Below are 7471 nucleotides of genomic sequence, written 5' to 3'. Positions count from 1 at the left end.
CTGCCCTGGAAGTGCTGGAGGGAACAGGAGCTTCCCTGTGCTGGGATTGCACAACCTCCTGTGTCAGAGGAGCAGGGCCAGGCAGAGCTTCAGCCTGACCTCTGCCTGACTCATGTTTTTTCCTCCTGTTGCCAATAAGAACTTTTTCCTTGTGAGTCACTTTGAAACAGTTTGTGTGTGTTCAGGGGAAAAAAAACCCCAAAAAACAACAAAACTCAAAGATTTTCCTGAGGAACGGTTTGTTGGTGAGACAGAACAAATCACTGGGTACTGTCAGGGACTGTTCTGCCTGCACAGTTCAGTTAATGAGCTCCAAGGGCTGTCAGGGATTTTTTTATACTGTCATTGGTGGTATGTCCCTTCATTTTAATGCTTTCTTCTCTGAAATGCAACAGTGAAAAACACAAGTGCTGCTCTTCCACTCTTTGCATGCCTGAAGCTCAGGGAAACAATGACCCCTTCAAAAACTTGCCAGTTTATCTGTGTCCATCCCAACACAGACATAAAATATGCTGGCAAAACTCTTCTTTCTTCTTTCTTCTCAGGTCATAGAAAGAGAAGCACATTTATCTGTCGGAACCCAGGACATCCCTCTGGGTGCCCTGGATGGCCAGAGCCACTGGCAGGGGGCTCTGAGACCCTGGCAGCAGCCAAAGACACACGTGGGGTTTTGATCTTAGCCCATGGAGCAAATTACCAACTCTGTATGAAGAATTACAAGCCACACAAGTTTAGGTATTGTAGTAGAAGTAGTCACGAAGTGCAAGGAAGGGTTTTTGAGTGCTGTACAGGGGGGTTTTAAGCCTTGTACGCAGGGGTCCGAGTTTTGTACATGGGGGTAAGGAGATCTAAGATGGAGGGATTTGGGTGTGCCCTGTCCTCCTCCTTTCTCCTTCCCAGCCTCCATGTCTTTGGTGATGTTGGCACTCACAGATTGGTTTAGAGTAGAAAGTCACCATTCAATATAGATAGTGGGCATTGGGGAAAAGGTATAAACATGTAACACGTAACATATGATATAAAAGATGGCAGCAGCCCCCTGGGAGGGCAGTGTGCCTTTGTCTGACCTGCTGAACGGGCCACAGCAGCTCAGGAGAAGAATCTTTTAGATAACCAACAATAAACTACCTTGAGAACAGACAACAGAGGACTGCTGAGTCTTTCTTTGAAGGCACGGGTTGGAGGAGGGACTTTTCCATCCTTCGGGGTCACCCCAATCCGGGGTAGAAACCCCACATCTGGCGTCCCTGGGTGGGCAGGAGACTCGACATTTATCGTGTTGTAGCTGTGACTCTTACAAGGTCTGAAATACTGGGATTTCTGCCCCCTCCCATCCCCACGGCTTCCTTGCAGTGGCAAATTTGACCTGTGTGACTCACAGCCCAAGAGCTCTGTGGCAGGGGCAGGGAATTCAAGTCCCTGAAATCACAGGCAAGTGTTTTAACTCTGAGAGCTGAGTAGTCCCTGAGAAATTCTTTTCTCTGTAGGGAGCAGACATTCAGGTGTTCATTGTACGTATTCACTTTCAGAAGCAGGAATAAGTTTGTATCCTGATGGCAGGAATGATTTGGTTTTTGTATTTGGCTGCAAAAAAAGGTTATTTCTGGCTAAGTCAGCCTGTTCCTCTCTTCTAAGACCCACTGGCCTTGCTGATTGATTTAAGCCAGTTTTGACAGATCAGCTGCAGCCTCAAAGACAATTAAGTTTCTGTGGTTTTTGTGAAGTTTAGGAATATAAAAGAGGGAAGAAACCTTAGCACTGCCCCACTAAGGGAAAGACTGGCTTGAGCTCAAGCCTGGCTAAACATCTGAAATGCCACAACAGGAGCAGTTTTAAGACTGTCCTGATGGTGAGACAAAATTCACTGGGCACCAGAAAATGCAGTCATGGTGCAGAAATCAGGTGGAAATCAGGTCTCATCTGAACTTCTGGTCACCTTCATTGGCAGCATGGTTTTGCCTTTGCCTTCCTGTCCTGGATTTGTTCATTTCCACAGTGAGGATCTTCAGGACTGGTGAATGGGCTCCATCCATCCCACAGTGTGCTGTGGCCACAGCCTGGACTTCCTCAGACTGACAGGCTGTAACCAGGCTGAAGCTGTGCGAGCCTGGTGAGGTCTCTGAGTATTTACTGACAGCTGATTTTGAGAGGTTTTTGAGTGGCCAGAAGGTGAAGGAGGTGGTTCTGCCCTTCTTCTCTGCCCTTGTGAGACCCCACCTGGAATTCTGCATCCAGCTCTGGGGTCCAGCACCCAAGAAGGATGTAAAGCTTTCAGGGTGTACCCAGAGGAGCCCACAAAGATGATCAGAAGGCTGGAACACCTCTGCTGTGAAGACTGAGAGAGCTGGAGTTGTTCATCCCGGAGGAAAGAAGGCTTTGGGGAGAACTTAGAGCACTTTTCAGTGACAAAAGGGGCTTATCAAGAGGAAGGAAATGTATTTTTTTTTTATATGGCCAAAGAGTGAGGGGAAAAGGGGCAGTGTTTTTAAATTGAAAGAGGGCAGGTTTAAATTAGATTAAGGAAGAAATTCTTTACTGTGAGGTCCTGGCACAGGTTGCTCAGAGAAGCTGTGGATGCCTCATCCCTGGGAGTGTTCAAGGCCAGGTTGGATGAGACTTGGAGCAACCTGGGATAGTGGAAAGTGTCCCTGCCCATGGCAGGGGTTTAGAACAGGATGAGCTTTAAGGGTCCTTCCAGCCCAAGTCATTCTGTGATTCCAGGATTCTACCTTAAGTGATTTAATAGTTCTCAAGCTTGAGATCCTATTCATCTACAGGAAGATGAATAAGACCAGCCACTCATTGACTTCTGAAGCACAGAGCAATTTTTGTTCTATTCCCAATGAGATATTCCTCAAATTCCCAGTGAGCCCATAGTCCTGTTCCCCTCGTGCATATCAGTCTGTCCTGAAATGTCATGATCATTCTTTGCATCTGAAATAATGATTGCTTTATAGAAAAAATAATACAAAGCAAGAGAGAAATGTTCCAGCAATGACCTTTCTGTGTCAAACCCCTTGCCTAGAGAAGATCAGGATCTTCTAAGTGACTAATTAAATCAGAAGTGAATCTGTCTAAAGCAATAAATGCTGAAAAAGTATGATGAAAAAGCCTGCTGTCAGCTACAATAATTCAATTACTGATAGTACAGTCTAGGAGAGTCAAATCCCATCTCTAAAAATCTGCTTCTTGATCCTGTAACATTATCCACAAATGGATTTCAACGTGGCTTTTAGCCCTTCCTCGTATAAATGGCAAACTTTAGATCAGTTTAGACATTAGAAATGTAACTGCAGAAAGTAGAAACAGCAGAGCTGGGAGAACTGATCAGCTCCAGATGACTGTGCACTGGGATGAGCTCCTTCCAGGCTGGAGTCCAGCTCACTTGCAGCTCCACACAGCCAGGGCTTTTTTCCTCAACATCTTTTCCATCTCTGTTCCTGTCCTTCCTCACCACCAAAGAGAGAGTGGGCAAATCTGCTGGAGTCCTGAGGCAGAATCACAGAATCATTTAGGCTGGAAAAGACCTCCAAGATCATCAAGTCCAACTTTTGACTGACGCCCACCTCGTCCCCAGCCCAGAGCACTGAGTGCCAAATCCAGGCATTCCTTGGACACCTCCAGGGATGGGGACTCCAAACCTCCCTGGGCAGCCCCTGCCAATGCTGACAACTCTTTCAGTGATGAAATTCCTCCTGCTGTCCAACCTGAACTTCCCCTGGAGCAGCTGGAGGCCGTTTCTTCTTGCTCTGTCACTTGTTCCCTGGGAAACTGACAACACTAAAAGGGATAAGGGAGAAAAGACCAAAAATTTATCTGTGAAATTCAATGATGGCAACTAAAAATGTGGTAATGTGCAGTCATCCATGCATGTACAGATGTTCAGCTATCCAAAATATTGATGAATCTGTAGTTTCCCTGCAGGAGACTGTGCTGAGCAAGTGCAATAGATCACAGAGAGCATGTGCTGCTGCAGGGGATGCAGGACAGAACCTTAAACTTGCTGCAATTAATACAGGACAAGAATGTGGCTGGAAGATGGGAAAAGGGCTGGACAGGACACAGTTTGCATCCTTTATTGCCTGAGAGGTCTTTTCCAGTGTCTGAATTGCTAAAAAGTAAATTGCTGTGAGCCTAACTGATGGTAACTGAAGAAATAATGCTGATATAAATCAGAACCTCAAAGAATTTGCAAATTTCGAGGTAAATCCTGAAATACTCATGATTTCTGTAGCCATCTCTTGCTTGGATTAACCATTCACTGACTTTTCTCAAATTTTTATTTGAAAAGGGAGTTCTGCACATTCTGTGTTTAGGAACCATTAACTCACTGCTGCAATGGAGGTCCAACTCAGATGCAGTCCAACTCACATGGCAGTCTGGCATTACCTACATTTGAAATTGGACAAGACATATATTTCTTTATAGGAGGGACCAAGTCATTTCTAAGGGCTAAAGATCTGGTTTTCGTCCGTGCTAGCCAAAGAATTTCAGCCAAGGTATTTTTCCTGAAAATTTGGATATTTAAAAAAATACAGATGATTAAGAGAAATATTTATATTTGAACATTGAGTTTTACTGATTTATGTCCTCGTTCTTATGGTTATTTATTTATCAGTGGGGTTTTTGAGTCAGATGGCATCCCCTGCCCAGCCTACAGCCAGGGGCTTCGTGTTGCCTTCCTGGCAGGAGATGTAAGTGCATCTGTGGATAGAGCCTGGCAAGACATCCTGGTGCTAAGGTGCACATTCTCCTTAGAGCACAAATGTTTCCACATTGATTCTTTTTTTCTTTTAAATTTTTTTTATTGAAGCATTCTACAATACCGATTTTTTTTTTCTCCTGGGAAAGCTTTAATTTTCCATGGTTTTTCTTCCTTTTCATTTTCTTTTCCCCATGAAAAGAAAATGAAAAGGAAGCTTGATATTTGATTTTCCAAGCCAGAAGAACAGCTCACAAGTGCCTCAATGCTACTCCAGGCCCCAGCTCTGCTACCTGAACATACACAAATGAGAGGGTCTGTGGTTCCAAATCCCTTTCATCCACAAAAAAATTGTCTGCAACACTGTGATACCTATTTAAGTGCTTCTCTGAACATATTGCCTCAGCTCCAAGAGCTGTACCTGTGATTTTCCCATTCTTTAGTGTCAGCTCCTCATAAAATTTCATCCTTGTGTTCACTCCTTGTCTTTGCCTGAGCCAAGTGACATTGCACTGAAGTTATTGTCATGTGCTGTAAAGCTGGAGGCACATCTATCTTGGGAATGTGCCTTGATTATTTAGACAATGGGAAAAAAAAAAAGATTTTGGGGTTTTAGGACCTGATTCACACCCTGCTTAGCAAGGTTCTTGATTGCCTGGCATTGCTGTGTCTGAGGGGATGCTGGAATTGCAGGGAAACGGGGAGCACAGTGACAGCAGCTGGGCAAACAGCTAAAACTCAGGAATAAACACTCACAGAGAGATTTGCTTTTGCTCTTAGCTTGCTTTCAAGGCACAGAATTAAAGACCTTCAAAGTAGCACCACCTGATGTGTGGACAGGAGCTGAATTCAAGATGTTTACACCTGGGTTTTGAGGTGTGCAAGTCTGCCCAGATGTTGAGTGTTTAAGGGGTGAGAGGCAATAAATGCTCTGAAGGATGAACAGGGACCAACCCAGCAGTTTTAAAACGCCTTTTTTCCCCAAGTCAGGCCAGGGGAACCAAGTGGAACAGGCAGAAGAGGCAAATTCCCTGCAGAGAACACAGAGGAGAGAGAACCAGCAAAATTCCCAGCGGAGCATCTTTGTTTCTGTTGCCAGCAGTTATCACCTCCCTGCAAAAGGAAAAAACCCAGAGCACCTTTTCCCCTAATCCAAAAGCCTGCCTGTGAGGACAGGCAAGCTCTGCCACCTTGGAAACAAAGGGATAAGAAAGGTTTATCCAGGATGGGCCCTGCAGTGGCCAGGATCACTCTTATTTCTGTTCTCATCCTCTGGGCAGCCACGCAGCAGGGAAGGGGAGATGAAATTACAGGTGAGTGATGCAATCCCAGCTTCATTTGGATGTTGCATAGATATTTCTTTGAAATAAACCAGGCAAGGTGGCCACTCTCCAGAGAACTGGCAACGTCCCAGTGACCATTTAAGAATCCTCTGTTGATAATTGAACAGAGAAAATCTAACCAAGCAAAAAATGCAACCTTTGTCCCCAACCTTTCATCCCCAGGCAAAAATCCTTGTCATTTCCTTTGTGCCAGAAACGAAGAAGGGGAATTTCTGCTTTGTCTTCAGTATTGTGCAAATTTTTATGAAAATGGTCTTTAAAATGAGCATTAGCAGGAAATGTGCCTGGCAGATTCCTGGGGATGGATAAGATGAAGCTGTAGAAGACATGCTTAAATTTCATCTGTGGTACGGGCTGTAATTTTGAAAAACCCTAACCCAACTGTAACTGCTAAATGAACCCCTAATTTCTTCTTAATTTCTGGTTTGATTCATTTAAATGAGAAAATGTAAAGATTTTTGACTGCTCTTCATTGCTTTTCTTTACTTAAGTGGTTTTGTGCGTCTCAGTTAAATATAAACCATATTTCTTAGAACCTTGCAGACTTTTCTGTCATTCTGTCCAAGCCACAGCAGAAAAGAGGTTTGCAGGCATCAGGGCCAATAGAACTCCCATCCCAGTGCCATCTAAAGTAAATGATGTTGACTTTAAAATTTGGAAGCTGTGGAAATATCAAGCCCATGATCCTTTTTTCATTCATGTTTTGGAGAGTTTGCATTTTCAAAACTAAGCTTGAATCTGCCCTCCGTGAACCTGTTCCAACAGTTTATTTTTAAGGTTATGTCAAGATAAGAAAGGGGCTTGTCTTTCAGTCTGCTCTGCAGTGAGAAAAGATTTTGCAGATCCCAGCTCACAGCGGCTCCTGCGACACCTGAGTGGTGAAATTTCCAGAACTGCAGCTCTGTCTGTGGCATAAATGCTGTGAAGCATTTTTTTTATTGCTGTTTTTTTGGTCATGCTCTCAGTTCTGCCCTGAGTTTAACCTTGAGTTCCAAGGAGCCTGTAACTGTGCAGCCTTTGCTTCCCTCTCAGTGTTTGTTCCTGTTAATAAAGGGTTTGCTTTAATTGTTTGTGCTCTTGCTTAACGTAAAAACAGAATCGAAATTTTCCCTGATGGTGGTTTCTGAGACAAAATCTAAAATCCAGAAATGATAGGTGTAACATATCCATGCTAATGGCAGGTGACTGCCTTCTGCTGTGCCACTGACTTCAGCTTTGAGTCACTGCAAACAGCAGCCAGTGCCTTTCAATCCCATTTGACTGTGCCATAATCCCACAGATGGGAGTAATGAGAGCAGAAAGCCAATTTGCTAAAGAGCCCAAATTGATCCAAGCCACATTGCTCAGCAGCAAACTGCTGTCAGCAAAATAATTGAACTCTGTGAGTGTCAAAGCTTGTTTTGAATGGTCTGGAAGTGATGGATGG

At 44.3% G+C, this 7471-nt stretch overlaps 1 protein-coding gene across 1 annotated transcript in view; it reads left to right on the top strand.

Moving 5' to 3' along the window:
* The first annotated feature begins 6243 nt into the window (after positions 1-6243).
* Positions 6244-7471, top strand: part of UMODL1 (uromodulin like 1) — a 51915-nt gene continuing 50687 nt past the window's right edge. Inside the window, exon 1 of the mRNA XM_038128993.1 lies at positions 6244-6392. The gene's annotated coding sequence lies outside the window, so the exon portion shown is untranslated. The remainder of the gene's footprint in view (positions 6393-7471) is intronic.

Source organism: Motacilla alba, chromosome 1 (assembly GCF_015832195.1).
Source record: "Motacilla alba alba isolate MOTALB_02 chromosome 1, Motacilla_alba_V1.0_pri, whole genome shotgun sequence".
In the NCBI taxonomy this organism is placed as follows: domain Eukaryota; kingdom Metazoa; phylum Chordata; class Aves; order Passeriformes; family Motacillidae; genus Motacilla; species Motacilla alba.
This window is presented reverse-complemented; position numbering and strand designations above follow the sequence as displayed.